General features: G+C 40.4%; 1 pseudogene; it reads right to left on the bottom strand.

Moving 5' to 3' along the window:
• Positions 1-5431: 5431 nt before the first annotated feature.
• On the bottom strand, positions 5432-16517 carry LOC134479068 (ATP synthase F(0) complex subunit C2, mitochondrial-like; annotated as a pseudogene).
• Between the last annotated feature and the right edge of the window lie 1990 nt (positions 16518-18507).

Below are 18507 nucleotides of genomic sequence, written 5' to 3'. Positions count from 1 at the left end.
CCCTAAGAGCCAAGCAGACATCTGAGTCATTATTTCATCAGCGAGGGCTATACTGGCTGCCAACAGGCATAGCTTAGGATTGCAATCCAAGTCATGTTTCCTAGACCAGAGGGCCAACAATAGTCTCTAAGAAAGATTCAAGGCATCAAGAACTTTGAGGTCTTAGTGATACACTTCAGACTTGGGGTAATGAGATAATAAGGCAATGCATGCATCTGTCTGGTTTAGAAATGTCAGTTTCTGTTTTGTTCTGTTTGCCTGATAGAAGGCCAGAAATCTGGGGTAGAGCTCATTTGAGCTTTCAGGTAGGTCTCTTCCACTATTTTATCTACCTATCATGTTTTGTTTTCTTAAATGTTACAACTTTGAGTTGGGATCCTAGCTCAATCAGTACAGTGATTTACCTTGGAAGCATAATAAATTCAGTTCTATTTCTGTAACCCATGCAAAATGCCAGATATGGATGTGTGTGCCTTTAATCCCCGCACTGTGGAGGCAAAGACAGGCAGTTTCCTTGAGCTTAACTTCCAGCTAGCCAATGAGAGATCTTTTCTCAAAGAAAAGGTAGGTGATGCTTGAGAAAGAACAACCAAGTCTGCTTTTCAGCCTACATATGAGTACAAATATCTACATGCACACACACATTCATATACCTATATACAAAGAACCAAGCACACACATGTATGCATTCTTACAAACACACCAACCAATAATGAGGTACAGCTCATTTTTTGTCTTGATCCATGGACTTTTCTGCATGTGTTTTCTAATTGTCTCAGGCTCAGTACCAGAGGATAGGCAGTTTTTGATGGTACAGTCCATCCTTCAGCATCAGAGTCTGAGTTGAAAAGCTTCTTTTGAAGGCTGTTGCAATTTTAGCAACTTCCTAACAGGTATGGTGGTTGTGTCTTAGTTTTTGTTTTAGTTATGGTTTCTATTGCTATATTAAAACACCGAAAACACCATGACCAAAATAAACTGGGAAAGAAATGGTTTGTTTCAGCTTAAACCAGCCACACCACAGCCCAACGTATTAGGAGGTCAGGGCAGGAACTGGAGGCAGGAATTTAAGCAGAGATGTGGAGGAATGCTGTTTGCTGGATTACTATTCATGGCAAGCTCAAACTGTTTTCTAATTATACCCCAGGACTGCCTGTGCAGGGATGGCATTATGACAATGATCTGGAACTTCTCACGTCAATCATTCAGCAAGAAAATTAAATATGGGCTGGTCCACAGGCCAGTGTTATGAGGACACTTCCTCAGTTGCAGTTTGTTCTCTGATAACTCTAGCTTAGGTCAAGTTAACAAAAATTAATTATAACAGGTAGTCAAGATGAAACAGTCTTGGAATAATTATTCATAGTAGTTCATTTCTTTATAAAAATATAACAATTGTAGATCGTGTTTTTTAGACTACTAGGAAATGTGAGTATAGATATGTTTATGTGTCCTGCTTCAGTGACACAGCAGTCTAATGGTGGAGCTGGGATGGGAGATGGTGCTCTTTTCTTGACCACATCTCCCCCTCCAAAAATTGCCTTCCTTAGGTATTCATTATTTGTTTACACCTTTCTTCATTCCTGTTCCAGACAGGATTGCAAGCAGTCACTCTCCCACAAAGTTTACTACCTCATCGTTACCATTTACCACTTTGAAATCATAGAAGTTTACCACTTCCCCTCATAAAGCCAACATGGAAATGTGGTATGATTGTATATCAGTGAAATGTATTCACTTTGACCTCTCTGGGGATTTGAAAGTTTTTTTTTTTCTTTACCCAGGAAAACTATTCTTTACTCTGTAGTTTTACTGTAACTTTGGTCAGAAGCAATGATGCGCTGAGCTCCTGAAGGTATTTTGAAGGATTCTTGGATGCTGGTTAGGAGTTCAAACCAGGAGAATAGGACTTCCCAGGTGCAGTCTTAGTTTTACCACTTATTACATATGATATTTCAAGTGTGTTATGTCATCAAACTGAACCTCATCTTTCTTATTTGTAATGTGGAATTTCTTGAGAGAATCGACTCTAGGTGAAGAGTAATATCTCACTCTAGGAGTTAAACACTTTACAAGCTTTGTATTCTTTCACTGTTTCAACCATCCAATGAAATAGCTTTTCCATTTTAGAGTTAAGGAGAAAAATGTAGAGTCATTCAGTTTCTTGCTCAAAGATGCAAAACAAGAAATCGGAGAAGGTAGGGTTTAAATTCAGGCTGTGTTGCTGGAACAAATATCAGTGATTGGTAGTCAGAAAGAATGCCACTTAAACCTGTGACTAGAACCGCACATCTTATATGCATTGACCTATTTGAACGATGCCCTTCTTGGTATATGATAAATGATCAGTGCATAGGAAATTTTTCTAACTTTTCTTATGTTTTCAGTAATAGAGGAAAATATTGGTGCTTGGAATGAATAAATTCTTTTAGTTTAAATACTCCAAAATAGTACGGAAGTAATAAAACCTGGATCCTACCTCCATTTAGGACTATATTGTTTGGTTGAGATGATATTACTTAAGTCTTCTAGAGGTGGGTGGCAAGCGGGCTTTTGGGTGGCCATGATCTCTTTTTGCAACCTTCATTGTCTACCAGTTTCCCACGAACACTGGACACTTCTCTCATGGCCTCTTTCTTACTTTTGCCATAGAGAATTCCTGGGCAGGTCATTTTTCTTCATCTTCCTCCTCTATCACTTATAACCTACAATGATATTCCTATATTAGTTAATTTATTGAATTCTTGTTATCTTTTCTGGAATCAACATTTTTGAAAAACTTTTGCTGGCACTTACCTGTATCTGGTGTCCTGCCCCAGGCAGAATGTAAATCACTCTCCTCTGCCAATATTCCTGAAAAACCAGAGTGGCTATTATCTCAGCTGTGTCCATCTAGGAGCATGTGGTGAATACCTTCAAGGTAGGAATTACACAATTTACACTTTGATTTCAATGTTCTTCACTGTATCCTTCACAGTTAAATATAAATTTGGTTTCTATTTATAAGAGTCTACCTCTGTCTTAGTAAGGGTTTTACTGCTGTGAACAAAAACCATGAACAAGGCAACTCTTATAAGAACATTTAATTGAGGCTGGTTTACAGGTTCAGAGGTTTAGTCCAGTATCATCAAGGTGGGAATATAGCAGCATCCAGGTAGACATAGTACAGGAAGAGCTGAGAGTTCTACATCTTCACCTGAAGGTTGCTAGCAGAATACTTGGTCCCAGGCAGCAAGGACAAGGGTATGAAAGCCCAAACCCACAAGGCCACATCTTCTCCAATGAGACCACACCTCTCAACATTGCCACTCACTGAGCCAAGGATATACAAACCATCACAATCCAGATCCTATCCCCCATAGGCTTGTCCAAACATATGAGTTTATGGTGGTCATATCTAAGCATAGCATAATGCAAAACACATTTAGTCCAACTTCAAAAGTACCCATAGCAATCTCAACAATGTTAAAAGTGAAAAGTTCTAAGTCTCCTCTTAGATTCATCCAATCATTTAACTGTAATTCCCACAGCAAGATAGGAAATAAGCTGGGCAAGCTCCAAAATTTGCATCTCTATAGCTGATGTCAAAGCTGTCTTCAGATTTTCAACTCCATTTTAACTTTGTTGACTACAAAAAAAACTTCTTCCTCCTGGCTGGTGCCACTCCCTGTTATCAGCTTTCCTCAGCAGATAGCCTGTGTCTCAGGCATATCGAACATCTTATGCTGTCCTAGGCATCTTCAATTTATAGCTTCTTGTTTCAATGTATTGATCCACACATGATCTTCTGGCTCCTCCAAAGGGCGGGTGTCACTTCTCCAGCTCTGCCCTCTGGTGCACTCGGAGCCCAGGTTGATCTACTCCATTGCCACTGCTATTCTTGGTGATCATTTCATGGTACTGGCATCTCCAATACACTGGGCTCTTCTGATACAACTAGGCTTCAACAGTAGCCTCTAATAGGCTCTCTTTATGGTGCCAAGCCTGAAATCCTCTGTATAACCCCTTCAGTTCTGGGCTATCAACTACAACTGAGGCTGTACCTTCACTAATGACCTCAAACAGTGCCAAGTCACAGCTTCTCTTTATGATCCTTTCATACCTTCAAAACTAGTAACACCTAGGTGACTCTTACACATTACCAAGTAATGCTGCAGCATGGGGGGTTCCTCCATGGCTATCTCTGGAACACAGCTTCTTTGTACTCTCAGAAAACACTTCCCAGAAGATTTCACCTCAGTGATGCTGGTCTCTTCTTAACCACCTCTAATTTCTTAGCTCCATCTAACCAGCATCAATTGTCCCAGTAGTTCCTTCTATTTTTCACTCTAAAGCCAGAGCCACATGGTTGAGGCTGCTGAGTTCTGCTGCTTGCAGGAGCTAGAACATGGCTCCCTTGTTCTATTACATTATCACTAGCTTGCTCTTTTTCAGCTCTTTCACTGCCTCAGTGTGACTGTCCTGGATCTTGCTCTGTGGATTGATGTTGAGCTTAGAGATCTACATGCCTGTCTGCTGGGATTAAAAGTGTGTACCACCATGCCTGGATTTAAGTTTTTCTTCACCTAGAACGTACTGCCTCATGCTGGCCTCCGTTGAGCTCAGAGGTCTGTTTGACTTTATCTCCTGAGATTAATGGTGGACACCACCTTTTCTGGATCTAACCTTAGCTGGGTAGGGTCTTGGCATACAGTCCCACTCCGTTCATTCAATTTAATATCCTTGACCACAAGATTCTACTCCATTTTACTTCCTGGTCCATTTAATACTCTAACCATATACTTTATATTTTTCCTTTCTCAGCTTGCTATGCTTGTTTAAAACATTCCTCATGAGACTTAACTAATAAACAAAGTCTATGATTGGTGTTTCTGAGACTTCCTTTGTCAATGCAACTAATCTGACTCTCTTCACCTTATACTCAGGCAGATTTTGCAGACAAGGGCAAAAGTTAGCCACATTCTTCACCAAAATACCACAAAAACAGCCTCTGGACTACATACCGAAATTCTTCTCCACTGAAACCTCTTGGGCCAGGTCAACACAGTTCAAGTCACTCATAGCAACAGAGTCTTCCATATTCCTTCTAGGATAGGCCATTTAGCCCCACTAAAAGCATTCTAGTGCTTTCCAAATCCAAAGTTCCAAAGTCCACATTGTTCCAAACAAAACCATGGTCAGACCTATCATATCAATACCCCACTACTGGAAGCAACTTCTGTCTTAGTTAGGGTTTTACTGCTTTGAACAGATACCATGATCAAGGCAATTATTATTTTTTATTATTAATACAGTATTTATTTGTCTTCTCTCTGCCAAACTCTGAACCAAACACTTTCCCCAGATTTCTTAGGAAGGTACAGGAAAAGAAAAAAAACGGGGCAGAAGAGACAAGAAAGAAATATGGAAGGGGAAAGTGGAGACAGCTGCTTCACTTGGCAAAAAGGATGAGAAAGGCCACCCACCATTAGGCTAAAGAGCCCCATGGCCTCTGAGAGGGCAAAGCCCAGACTCATATAGGAGAAGAATTTTTGCTTCAGAGAAGGGTTCCTGGCACAGCCAGTTATAAGACTCCTAAAAACAGTTCCAATCCCTCAATCCCTGCCCCAGAGTTATCCACCCCAACTGTAGCAGCCCCAGCTCCAATGAACTTGGCAGCTGTGCTGATGATGTCCCTTGAAATGGCACTGGTTTGGAAGCTGCAGCTAGGAATAAGTAAGTTCAAAGGCCACAGAACCACCAAGCTGCTGAGATCCTCATCTGTTGGCATCTTTGGTCCCTTAACTCCACTGCAGACAGCTGATGACTCAGCAGCTGAGAGGTGCTCCTGATCAGGGAGCAGGGAGGGACAAACCTGGTGCAGGCACATGTTTTCAGGGATGAGGGGCCAAGGCAGGATGCTGTTCCCAGGGTAGAGAAGATAGAGAGGGCAACAACTCTTATAAGAACAACATTGGCTTACAGGTTCAGAGATTCAATCCAGTATCATCAAGGTGGGAACATGGCAGCATCCAGGCAGACATAGTACAGGAAGAGCTGAGAGTTCTATATCTTCATCTGAAGGCTGCTAGCAGAATACTTGCTCCCAGGCAGCAAGGACAAGGGTATTAAAACCCAAACCCACAAGGCCACACCTACTCCAACAAGGCCACATGTCTTACATTGCCACTCCCTGGACCAAGCAAATACAACCCATCACAACTCCTTAACTGCTGGGTAGGAGACAGAAACATCTTTCCTAGGGAAAAAACAGATACATAATAGTCCATTCAGCAAATTATCTATGTAAATATTCAAAACATGTTCAATGTCTCTTTTCTATTTTTTCTGGTATTGTTCTAGACCTTAGAGATACAGTGCTGATAAACAGTACCCTTAAGGTCCCAACTGTCACTGAATATCAATTGAGAGAAAATTGACATAGTTGAACTTATTAGCCAAACCAGCTCTGCAAAGTATAATGTCTTCATATGACACCTATTTTATTTAAATTACAGTCCTGTTGGCTGTGACTGGAAAGGTCTAGGTTTAGTTCCTCACTGCATTCACATATGCATCTCTAGTCAGCTTGTGTTTGATTGATATAGGGAGCTACCATTGGCTATCTGGAAGTTTGCAGAATATTAGCTGAAGAGTCATGGAAAATATGTTTAAGCCTGACACCCTTACATTCTTCAAGTGGTCACCACCTCGTGTCACAACAGGAGGAGCAAGCTACATGCATGGAGATCATCAAATCTCCTTGTACAATGTTCGTTATTGTTTTATTAGCTAAACATAACACATGGCTGTTCTATCATACTTTTCTGTTAATTTGAAAAAACATGGAAGCCACGTACGTATTGGCTCATTTGCATCCTGGCTCTTGGTCAGCTGGCTTTCTTATTTATCCTAGACTCACCGACCCACAGTGGACCCACAGTGGGTAGGAGCCTCCCACATCAAACATCCACATAATATCTCACAGATATGGCCCCATGCCAATCGGATATAGGAAAGTTTGAATTTAAATTTCTTTTTCTAAGGTGTTACCAGGTTATATCAGGTCAACCCCTAAAACGCACCAAATCAGTGGCCAAAATTCTAGTGTCTCTATGTCTGCGAATGAAATATGTATAGACAGAAAGGATAGATGAGAATTTGTGCCTGCTTTTATAGTCCAAGTTTAGGTATTATTTGGCTATTTCTTAAAGTCAGCCATGTCTCTCCCACTGTCATCACAGTCTCCCTTGAAACCTAGACCTTCTTAGACACATATTCTTTTTTTTTCCTAATTCCAAGTTTATTCCAATTTCACACACCTTTATTTTGACAGCATTTCAAGAGAGTTACAGGAAATCAGCTGGGAGTCTAGTAGAATACTTACAATGGAAGTCTTTGAGTCTTCTTTGTTTTTTCTTTCTTTTTTTTTTAATTAACTTGAGTATTTCTTATATACATTTCGAGTGTTATTCCCCGGGCAAACATCCCCCTCCCCCCTCCCCTTTCTTAACGGTGTTCCCCTCCCCATCCTCCCCCCATTGCTGCCCTCCCCCCAACAATCTAGTTCACTGGGGATTCAGTCTTAGCAGGACCAAGGGCTTCCCCTTCCACTGGTGATCTTACTAGGATATTCATTGCTACCTATGAGGTCAGAGTCCAGGGTCAGTCCATGTATAGTCTTTAGGTAGTGGCTTAGTCCCTGGAAGCTCTGGTTGCTTGGCATTGTTGTTCATAAGGGGTCTCGAGCCCCTTCAAGCTCTTCCAGTTCTTTCTCTGATTCCTTCAACGGGGGTCCTATTCTCAGTTCAGTGGTTTGCTGCTGGCATTCGCCTCTGTGTTTGCTTTAGACACATATTCTTAAATGCATGGCAAGAATAGCTTTTGTAAACTGAAATCCTCCCTTGCACATGATCTTTATGTTCAAACTCTGCCTCACACCTGTTCTAAGGTAAAGCAAAACAAGCTTATTATTTGTACAAATGCATTTGAGATCTCCACCAAAAAGTACATCCTTCCTCCCTCATAGCCCACCATCCCCCTGTTTCCTCGGGATCCAGGAATACTGGCATCCTTCCAACTCTTTAAATATTGGTGATACCTCTGGTGCCAGAGACTTTGTTCTAGAATGCTTTTCACTTGCTTTTATCTAACACATTCTGTTGATCATTGTTTAGCCCCAGAACTAATACCACCTCCTTAGTGACTCTCTTCTGAGGCTCACTCAGTCAGGTTCTTGTTATGTGCATCATACACCCTTACTCTTTCCCTGTGAAACAGGTGCACAGATTATAATTATGAACGTGGGTGGTGACTTGGACAGATATATTTTCTTCACTACAATCTTCAGGGAATAGAATTTCTATTTTGCTTGCCAAGCCACCCAAGAAGCTTAGCACAGCATTTGGCACACAGTAGGTGTGCATTCAATCACCCCTTAGTGAGGAATGCTAAGGCACCTCACAAATCTGCTCTCACCTCTTTCTACCCTCTTGCCTGTGCTTGTGTGGAATCTGTCTGCAAGAGAGCTGAGAATTTGTCCTGAATTTTAAACAACATTTGATTTCAGAATGGGAAGATTTAGCAGACAAAGCTCTTTCTATTTTTTTTTAAACTGAGGCTGAGATTCTGTTCACCCTCTGGGGACACTTCTACCCCCTCCCCTTCCGCACAAAATGGGCGCTGTGAACTGCTCTCCGAAATCTTGTGAAAAGGGCAGGGTATTGGAATTTGAGACAAAGGGAAGAAAAATGAGCTGGCTTGAAAAGTCGGCCAGCATCATAATGAGCAAGATTATTCGAGGAAATGCGGGAGTGCTATAAAGGGCCCTGTAAGAAGCATTTAAAGCAGCCCAGAGCAAGACACACAGCCCACTCACCCACATAGACACAGCTACCTGATCATTCTCTCTGTTCTGGTTGTGGCTTATTTCATCAGTCTTGATAGGGCAAGGGAGGCTTATCTGATGGGGAAAATGGAGGAAAGGTATGCCTTTCTGAGGCTCCCTGAAGTCACCTTGTGTTATCAAACTCAAGATTTAGATCTGGAGTTGTCACAACAATTCCAGTCCCTGGGATTACAGAAGTAGCATGGTGTGGTTTGTGTTTTGAATGTGAGATATCCCCCCAGAGGCCCATATTTTCTGGACATTTGTTTTTCCAGCTGTTGTCACTGTTTTGGGAGTCTGTGAAACCTTTGAGAGACATAGGGTGGAGAAGGCAGACATAGGGTCATAGGGGAGGATCTTGAGGACTATATTTGAAAGCTTCCTGTCAACATGAAGTAAGCAGCTGCCACTTATTCTCTTTGTTCCAGAATGACTTTTTCAATGTATTCCCCACCATGATGGAGACAGATTTGTCCTTCCTTAGGTCACTTCTGATCAGCTATTTGGACATAGTGATATTATAGAAGTGGCATCCACTAGAATCAGCCTGGGAATATGCACTTGTTTCGGTCTTGTTGCTTCTATGTCAGGAGATTTTCTATATGCCATTCTCTTTGTTTTGGTCTCATACTCATTAATAATAGTTATTATTTTTGTCCCACACAAGTAGCTGTACACCATGTATATGTGCTTTGAATAGACTTCATCCTGATCCATCTTTTATACACGTGGCAATATTACTTTCCCTTATAAATGTGTCACTAAATGAAGCGCAGAGAGGTTGTTTAAGGTTTCATAATCATTAAGTGGGAATTTTATGGTTTCAAACACTGGGATGCTCACAGATCATGAGGAGGTTTTGGATTCTATTGTAAACCCAGCTTCCCCCATTGTTCCCTCTTTCATTCAAATTCAAGCAGGGCAATAGGGTCATTTGAACACATGCCTGCATTATTTTTATAGTCTGGAAATCACACTATCTGATTAGCACAATAGCTACTATCAGTTCTGCTTCTGTTTTATAGATAAGAAGGGAGGACTCAGATAAGAGACTTCTGTAAGGAATTCTAAAATAGCCAGGATTCAGACATATGCCTATCTCACCCAAGGTTTACACTCTAAATTTCATGTACTGAAAGGAAGGGGTTGACTTTGTACTCTAAAGTTATCTAAGAGGCATCCATTTTTTGTGTACATGGGCTTAGTGGAGTTGTGAGTATGAACAAGGTAAGGTGAAGGACCCTAGTTCTTATTGAAGTATAAAAGCTATTAAGAGGTTTTGCCTGGTAGAAAATAGGCAGGTTATGGAGTTCCTGTGAAGGACCCTAAGGGCTTTTTCCAGCTTCACACCCACCGCCTCAGGTCAAGATTAGGTCAAGTACTAGATTACTGACTCTGGTCAAAGTTAGGCCAAGTTCCATTCTCCACCCACAGTTCTCAGTAGGAACAGGGACATTCTTGAAAACCCACAGAATGTTCTGACTGATAGTCACCTGACCCTCTGGTCCCAGATAGAGTTCGAATGCATGTCATATGCTTGCTAGCCAATAGATTCAAAGGTCAATGTGCTTAGCTAATAACTTTAAACTGTAACCATGATGATGCAACCTGTACTCCTAAAAGTATAAAAACTGCTTGTTAAAGCCATTCTAGGTCTCCTTCCAGTCGCTCACCACGAGGAGGTGATTGAAGGTTGACCCCAACTCGTCAGAAAATAAACCTCTTGCCTTTGCATCAAACTCCGTTCTCGTGTCTCACTTGGGCTTCTCCTGGTAGTTAAGTCTCACTTCGAGCCTTATCAAGAGTCTTTTAACCTCCTTGGTAATCTTCTTATAGCAAAGCAATTGAGGTGTTTACTTGGGAAATAAAATCTAATGGGCACCAACAAAACTCAGTACATCAATATAATTTATTTCAATTGTTTTTAAAGGTATAAATGAATGTAATAATGCCCATGTCTTAGTTAGGGTTTCTATTCCTGCACAAAACATCATGACCAGGAAGCAGTTGGGGAGGAAAGGGTTTATTCAGTTTATACTTCCACATTGCTGTTCATCACCAAAGGAAGTCAGAACAGAAACTCATACAGGGCAGGAATTTGGAGGCAGGAGCTGATACAGAGGCCATGAAGGGGTGCTGCTTACTGGTTTGTTTTCCCTTACTTACTCAGCTTCCTTTCTAATATAACCCAGGACTACCAGCCCAGGCATGGCACTACCAACAATGGCCCTTTCCACTTTGTTCGCTAATTGAAAAAATGCCATATAGCTGCATCTCATGGAGGCATTTTCTCAAGGGAGACCTCTTTCTCTGTGATAACTCCAGCTTTTGTCAAGTTGACACACAAAACTACACAGTACAGCCCAGATAATAGAAACAATAAAAATATGTATTTAAACAACCACAACATAACACTTTTTCCATCCATAACCCTGAGCCTACAGAAGAGACCTGGGCTCTGAGATCTGGCTGTTGGCCATGAGCCTGTCATAGGAAGGTTTGTCTTGCTATGCACAGAGCTGAAGGAATCCTACCCATGAGTACTGGGCTAAAAAGTTGATTCTGATGCCTCTGAATATGTAGGCACAGAGTTTAGAGAGAAGAAGGCTCATATTCAGCCTAAAACTTTCTTCTGTGAAAAAAATGTGTTAGTGGATGAAAGTACCTTAACTAAGGACTTCTCTGGATCACCAGTGAGCAATCTATGTCCTTAGAGAGTCAGTATCAGTAGTGATTTTTGTGTTTTAAACTTCTGGAAGACTTCACTCCACTTGAAGGCTATAAAAACATTCAATTTATTTCCTCAGTGTGGTGGGTGCCCCTGTGGGCACATGCAAGTTCATGAAGCTTAAGGATAACTCGAAGTTCATTAGTGGTATTCTAATAACACCCACTAATGCAGCTTTGGTGAAGCAGAAAATGCATTGTGTTGGGCAGAGAAAAGGATTTAGCAATAATAACCTGAGCAGGTCACTCTATAACCTTAGGCTGTTTCCTCGGCTTTAAATGAGGATAGTAGCAAGCACTCACATGTTCCAAAAGTTAGGATGCTTGAACCAAAACACTACATAAAGTATATAGTGCTTTCTTCCTGGTTGGTTGACAAGTTGAATGTCACTATCATTTTTTTTCTCTTTTCTTCTGGCCCAAGTATTTATTATTTTGGAAGGGAAAAAGAAGCATCTTCTTATGCCATTGGGCCTGGCTGGCTCTGGGTCCCAGGACTGTGCACCCCTCTGTTCTTCCCATTTCTACCGTCCTTTACCAATCATCCCAGTTCCTTTAGAGAGCTCTTTCATGCAGACATAAACCTCTCTTCGTGCAGATTAGTCACAGCAGCAGATAAAGAGGGTTGAGTGACCGAGGGAGGCCGCAAATGAGCTCCCATTAACACAGTCTGTGAGTCTCCAGTGGAAGGGCTGGTAAACAGTCCCCACTTATCTAGCTCTTCAGCATTTAGCTGATTTCCATAATGAGCTTCATTGAACTGCAGGGCCCCAGAGGTGTCCCCAGGATTTCAGAAGGCATTGTGTTCTCTACGTCTGATTCATGGAGAGGTGAAAGCAACCATATTAACAGAGGAGGCAGTACCAGTTATACAAGGGCTGCAGTATCTGAGGGAGGTGGGTCCCTTAAGGAAACATGGACTTATAGAATCTTGGGGGAACACTGGAGAGGGAGATGTGGGTGCTGGGGTTCTTGCAGATGTCTACACAGGTATAAGATGAGAGGAACAAGCGGAGGCATTAGCAATCATTGGTCATTCAAGAATAGTCAGGTTATTTGGCCACAGCATGGTCTTTAAATATATTTATATAGCAAATGGCATAAAGGAGACATAATATCCTGTGTTATTCTGCATTAATAATTCATACTGTAGCCAAATTCATTGTAGCAGCCTAGATACATGTAGACACTAAAAACACAGAGAATACATGCCATGTATTGGCCATCCATGACTCCTTTATTAATTGTATCCTTCTCTTCCATCCATTTCATCTTTCACCCAACAAACAAACATAACATCTTTTTTTTTTCATTCACTGCCTACAATGAACTCGACCATTGTGTGTACTTAGGATGAGATGATCCATGAAAAATCTGTACTGTGTTCTTGCAGCGTTTACAATTTGATGAGAGAGATAGAAATTAATAAAATCATCAAATAAATAAATGTAAAATTGCCACTTTGAGAAGAGCTGTGAAGAAGAGATACTTGATAGAATGAGAGCCCCTGATGGGGAGAATAACATAGTTAAGAAATATTTCCCTGAAGAAGAAATGCTTGAGTTTTGAGATCTGAAGGGGTTATGTAAATGGAGAGGGAAGATCGAGGCACGCAAAGGGAGCAGCTTGAAGATAGACTTTACCCATGTTGTTAGAGAAAGGATCACAATAGTTTTTCTGCTGTATAACAAGAGTTCCCCAGCACTAGGAATGAGACCTGAATGCCTCATCTGGTATCAAGCAGCAGTATCTTAGACTAGCTTGAACAGCATGCATTACTCATAATTCTGTTCACTGGGAAGTCCATGTCTTTAATGTGTCCTCCTAATTGTTATTAGTGAAGCATCTACTTTCACATTTGCAAATGAGTCTTCTTGTATCTTCTGACAGTTAAGAGGATGATCTTTATTCTGGGGTTGTCTGCTCCCTTTCATGAAGACTCCACATGTATAGTATCATTCCCCAACTTCTAATGCCACCATAGTGTTGATATTTCAGTATATAAATTGTTTAAGGGATCAATTAATACATACCATTTTCCAGAATTATTTAATATTTGCATTCTATGACTGCATGTACTTAGCACAATGGTCTTTGATACAGTTCCCATATGGGATACAAACTGCTCTAGAACAGCCTTTATTAACAGCTTTCCAAGTTACCATGAAGGGTAGAATTATGATAGCTGATAGCTTTCTGTGGTCCAGATGGATGGAAAAGCAACTGAATATTAGAACAGCAGGAATGTACATGTATGTTGTGAGCTTGCATTGGAGAGACCAGTGGAGTGAGATTCTATAAGGCCTCACAGGATGGCAAGGCTTCACAATATTAATACAAGGCTGAACATCTTTAACTCAGAAATATGAACTCCAAACACTGAAATCTGTAAGTTTTTATGCCCCTACATGACACTACAAGTGAAAAGAGAATTCCACACCTGATCTCATGTGATAGGTTGCAGTCAAAATGCAGGTGCACTAAAAATACTGAATAAAATTACCTTCAGGCTATGTGTATAAAGTTTATGTGGAGCATAAATGAATTTCATGTCTAAACTTGGGTCCTATCCTCAAGGTATCTCATTAGGTATATGCAAATATTCCAAAATTTGAGGAAAAAAATAAACCACAGTGAAATCCAAAACACTTCTGAACCCAAGTCTTTTGGCTATGACACAGTCTACCTATACTAAGAGATAAGGGCAGTGGTTGAAATTTTGCTAAGCAATGAGATTTTAATGAGAGGAAGCTACAAGAAATCTATTTTCAGATGTTGCTGCTGATACAGATAATAACCAATTATTTCATCAGTCTCTCAACTCTTTCCTCCATGTTACTCTGAGATGTTTACTATTTATATTCCTACTCAGTAAGGGGGACAAAAAGACCTAGGTTGGCAAACAACTTTTAAATTTATTCTTACTAAGTGGCCCATATTCCTACCAATACACAATTCTAGTTTTGAACAAAGTTAACCAAACTACTGCAGTTGAAAATCATTGGAAGAAAAACACAGGAGATTGTAAAAGTGAGTGAGGACTCATGACTCATATAAGCCAGTCATGTAATCTGCCTGTGTTACTAATAGTAATATCACTATCCCTAGCAGAATGGAGCACTTAGAAGACACATTATGCATGGGCAGACTTGGGAGGACAGGGGAAAGGATGGAAAGATGTATGCATGTATGTATAGATAGATGGAAATATGGATGGGTGAGAAGGAGAAAAGATCAGAAAATGAAGCGAAATATACATGTATGTATGTATGTATGTCTATAAGGGTGTGTAGAAGGATTGGGGATGGATGGATAAATGGAAAAAAGGCACTTGGGTACATGAATAAAGACAGGTAACAGTGAGAAACTTGGTTAGCAGATTGGGCTCTTGGGTTTTCAGAAATGAAGACTAGAGTTTGGGAGCTGAAAGGAATAAATGAGTTTTTATTTTAAGGCTAAGCATAGTTAGTCTGAAGAGACTAATAATCCAGTTTTTTTGCATATGCTTGGTCTTCTTTACATTTTTATTTTGTTTAATCTGTTAGTTGGAGAACCAAAGGGTAAAACTGACCTGTAATCACAAAGAACACTAACATCAGACTGTACTTACTTAAAAGTTCATGTCAAATTTTGTGTAACAAAAATCATAATGCAGGAGGGGAAAAGCTTCAGTTCTGCCACTAAAAGCCACATTATGTGTGATTCTCAATGTAAATAAGCCAACAGGCAGGTGATCAAAGGTTAATCACATCCTTGAGACTCATACCATTTACATATTATTTTAGTCTCTGTTGATGGTGTAATTGTTCTATAATATTATCTAGAACACACATGTAGGTGTCCTGTGTGGTTTCTATCTAGGGTAAGAAAGTGACACCAACATGTATCACATTGTATGTGCAGCCTGCTGGTTATTCAATGTCTTAAATTAGGGAGCCATTCTTCTTGTCTCTTAGTCTGCTTCTTATCACTTTCCATGGACATCAGAAATGTGCTCATCTTTCCATGATTGTGGATTTACAGAAGAAGGCAGACTAGAAACAAAGGCTGACTTGTAATTTTGTTCTGCATTAATACATAGTACTGGTTCATCTTCTGTTGTTATAGGAGATTGCATTCATGGTGATTTATAAAGAAAAGGGATTTCTTTGGCTCATGATTCAAGTGGTAGGAAGCTTCCACTAGCATCCTGGAAAGCTGTCAGAACACAACATGCTAGGTGGTAGGTACCATGGTAGAAAGAATGGGAAGAGAAGAACAAGCAGCCTACCAGTTAAGTTGAAGATCTACCTAAACTAGATCTTTCTGTTACTGGTTGCTTTCTTGGTAATTAGCTAGGTTGCCATGAGAACGACAAACATTTTTGTGTAGAGTATACCTGCTACGTCACACATCCTAAGAGTTCTGCCCCCTCCCAAACCAGTACACTGTGGAACAAACTTCTAACACAGGGACCTTAGGGGACACAATTAGACCATATCCAAATCACAGAAGCTAGGTTCAAGTCTGGCCAGATAATTCTAATGCCAGTAAGATCCTATTTTCTTTTTTTACATCTTTTATTTGCCTATTCATTTATAATTAAAGTACACATTTATTAAATGGCAAATGTTTGTCAAATTCATTGCAAATACTGAAGCTTCCCAGAATTCATCTGTATTCTGAATAGAGACTCATCATTTTAAACATACCCAATTGCGAATTCCCATAGTAGAAATCTGGTTTTGCCTCTCTGTCCACTGTGGATCCAAGATCCCAGATCCTAACCCCTTCTTCCACAACCTTTTTTCAGGCCACTGTCCACCACATCTCCTAATGGATGCCCTGTCATTTCAGCATCTGCATCTTTGCTCATGTAGTCCCTTCCTTGACCAATTAACCATGTTGCACTGTAGCAGGTCTTGCAGACCAGACAAATCTGCATGTTAAAAAATATTTTATACTCATTCCGGGCAAGTTTTCCAGGCAAATTCCTATCAGAATTTGGGAACTATTTCCATCCGGACTCTAGGATGCACTGACTTCTACTTATATCTGTAGGCAGAATTATTCTCTCCTGGAGTGTTAACCTCATTTACTCTGAGGCTGGAAACTATACACTACACTCTTTTATTCATTCACTAATATGAAGAACAGGGTTAGCATTTGGATGTTTTATTTACTAATTGAGGAAACAAGGGCAGATTTTTTAAGTTCCTGTGCACTCATGTCAAATCCAAACACCATACTCATCTCCAGTCTAATGGGGCTGCCAGTGAGTTCGATAACATTTTCTGGAATGTAATGGCTCTTTACTAAATGCCAGATGTTGTGGGATGAATTTTAGGTACTCACTAGGTTCTAGGTTCTTTGGAACAAGCCTCTGACCTTGGATCAGAAAGCCCAGACTTATCTCGGGATGATAATGGTGGTGGTGGTGGCAAGAAGATGAAATGAGTTGTGGGATTCAAAATGCTTGGCATGGTGCATGCCTCTATTAATTATTCAGTTAGTGGTGTTAGAGTTCAGTGATTTGCATTTGTTCATTCATTTGGTTTATCATAAAGCATGTGTGAGAAAGTATAGACTGGTATGAGAAATGAGTGGTTGCTCTTTAATCATACAACGGCATTGGTTCAGAGCTTATTTCGGAATGTAAAGGCTGATAGTGCATTTCTGCAGCCTTGTGCTTTTCACAGATAGAAATGGTGAGAAGGAGAGAATAAGATGCCAAACAAAAGCTCAGCAACTCTAGGAGTAGAATTTGGATGACAAAAGATTCAAGGCTCATAGACACATCTTGTGAGAATGAGGACACAGTCACAGGGTGTCCCCAGGTACAAGACCCTGGCTTAGAGTTCTTTCTTTTTAGGGGTTCCATCAATTAGAATGCCATTCATGAACAGGAATCCTTCTCTCTGTAGAGTGAAATGTGTATAGAAAATGGTATTTGAAGTGTCTTTGAACTCTCCAAAGCTTGCAGGAGAATACCAGTGCCATGGAATAAGGGCTCTATGAATTCCAGAGTCTTTTCAGTAGAGTAATCTTGGCTAATCCATCCTATCTCCCTGGATCTTGTGTTTCTATTTAGTAGAGTTGGAGCAGCCAAACTTGCCTACCCAAATCATTGCCAAGCTTAAAGTAAGATGCAAAGTTTCAGCAATGTTGATCCTCATTCTTCCATAACCCAAGGTGTGAGTGAGGCCTTTAGTTTATTCTTTAAGAATGAGTCCAGATGGTGGCTTCCCTGCAGAATTTGGTGAGTGGTAACACTTCCTGGCTAAATACTTCCCACTTACTATGTCTACATGTGGATGGAGAAGGAAATAACTGAAGGCTCATATTGACCCTTGCTCTGAGTTTAAGTCATACTGTCCAGTTCAGTGTTTACAGTGGTGAAATTGACATTTTTACCACTGTTTTCTCATATATCTGTCTTATTGTTAACTAGTTCAGCCATTACTGAGGAAAATCTAAGTTATCATACATGACTGGGTAAGTGAATACTCAAGGTGACAAAGAGACCAATAGGGATGAATGGATGTACATTTTCATAGCCAATAGAAGCTTTTCCTAAGAGAAGGAACATTATTGTCTAGTTATGTGTCTAGGCAAATGACCACATGACTGGTACCAACAAAACGTTTGGTAGCAATTTGGATTGAAGCTGTGAATCACACTATGTTAAGAAGACTTAGCCTAAACCTCTGTAGAATAATTTTGTTAATAAAACATGTATTACTCACTATAACTTGGAATATTTACATTGAGTTGAGAACTAGACAAACTTGGAGCCCCATCTTAAGAGCTATGCTCCTCAGTGCTTCTACCTTTCAATCAAGAATAATAACACATCCCCCTAAGTGTTTCTGGAGAATCAAATGGGACAACACATTTGTCAGCAGCATGATGTAGACACAATTAAATGCTCAAAA

Source organism: Rattus norvegicus, chromosome 5, assembly GCF_036323735.1.
Source record: "Rattus norvegicus strain BN/NHsdMcwi chromosome 5, GRCr8, whole genome shotgun sequence".
Lineage (NCBI taxonomy): Eukaryota > Metazoa > Chordata > Mammalia > Rodentia > Muridae > Rattus > Rattus norvegicus.
This window is presented reverse-complemented; position numbering and strand designations above follow the sequence as displayed.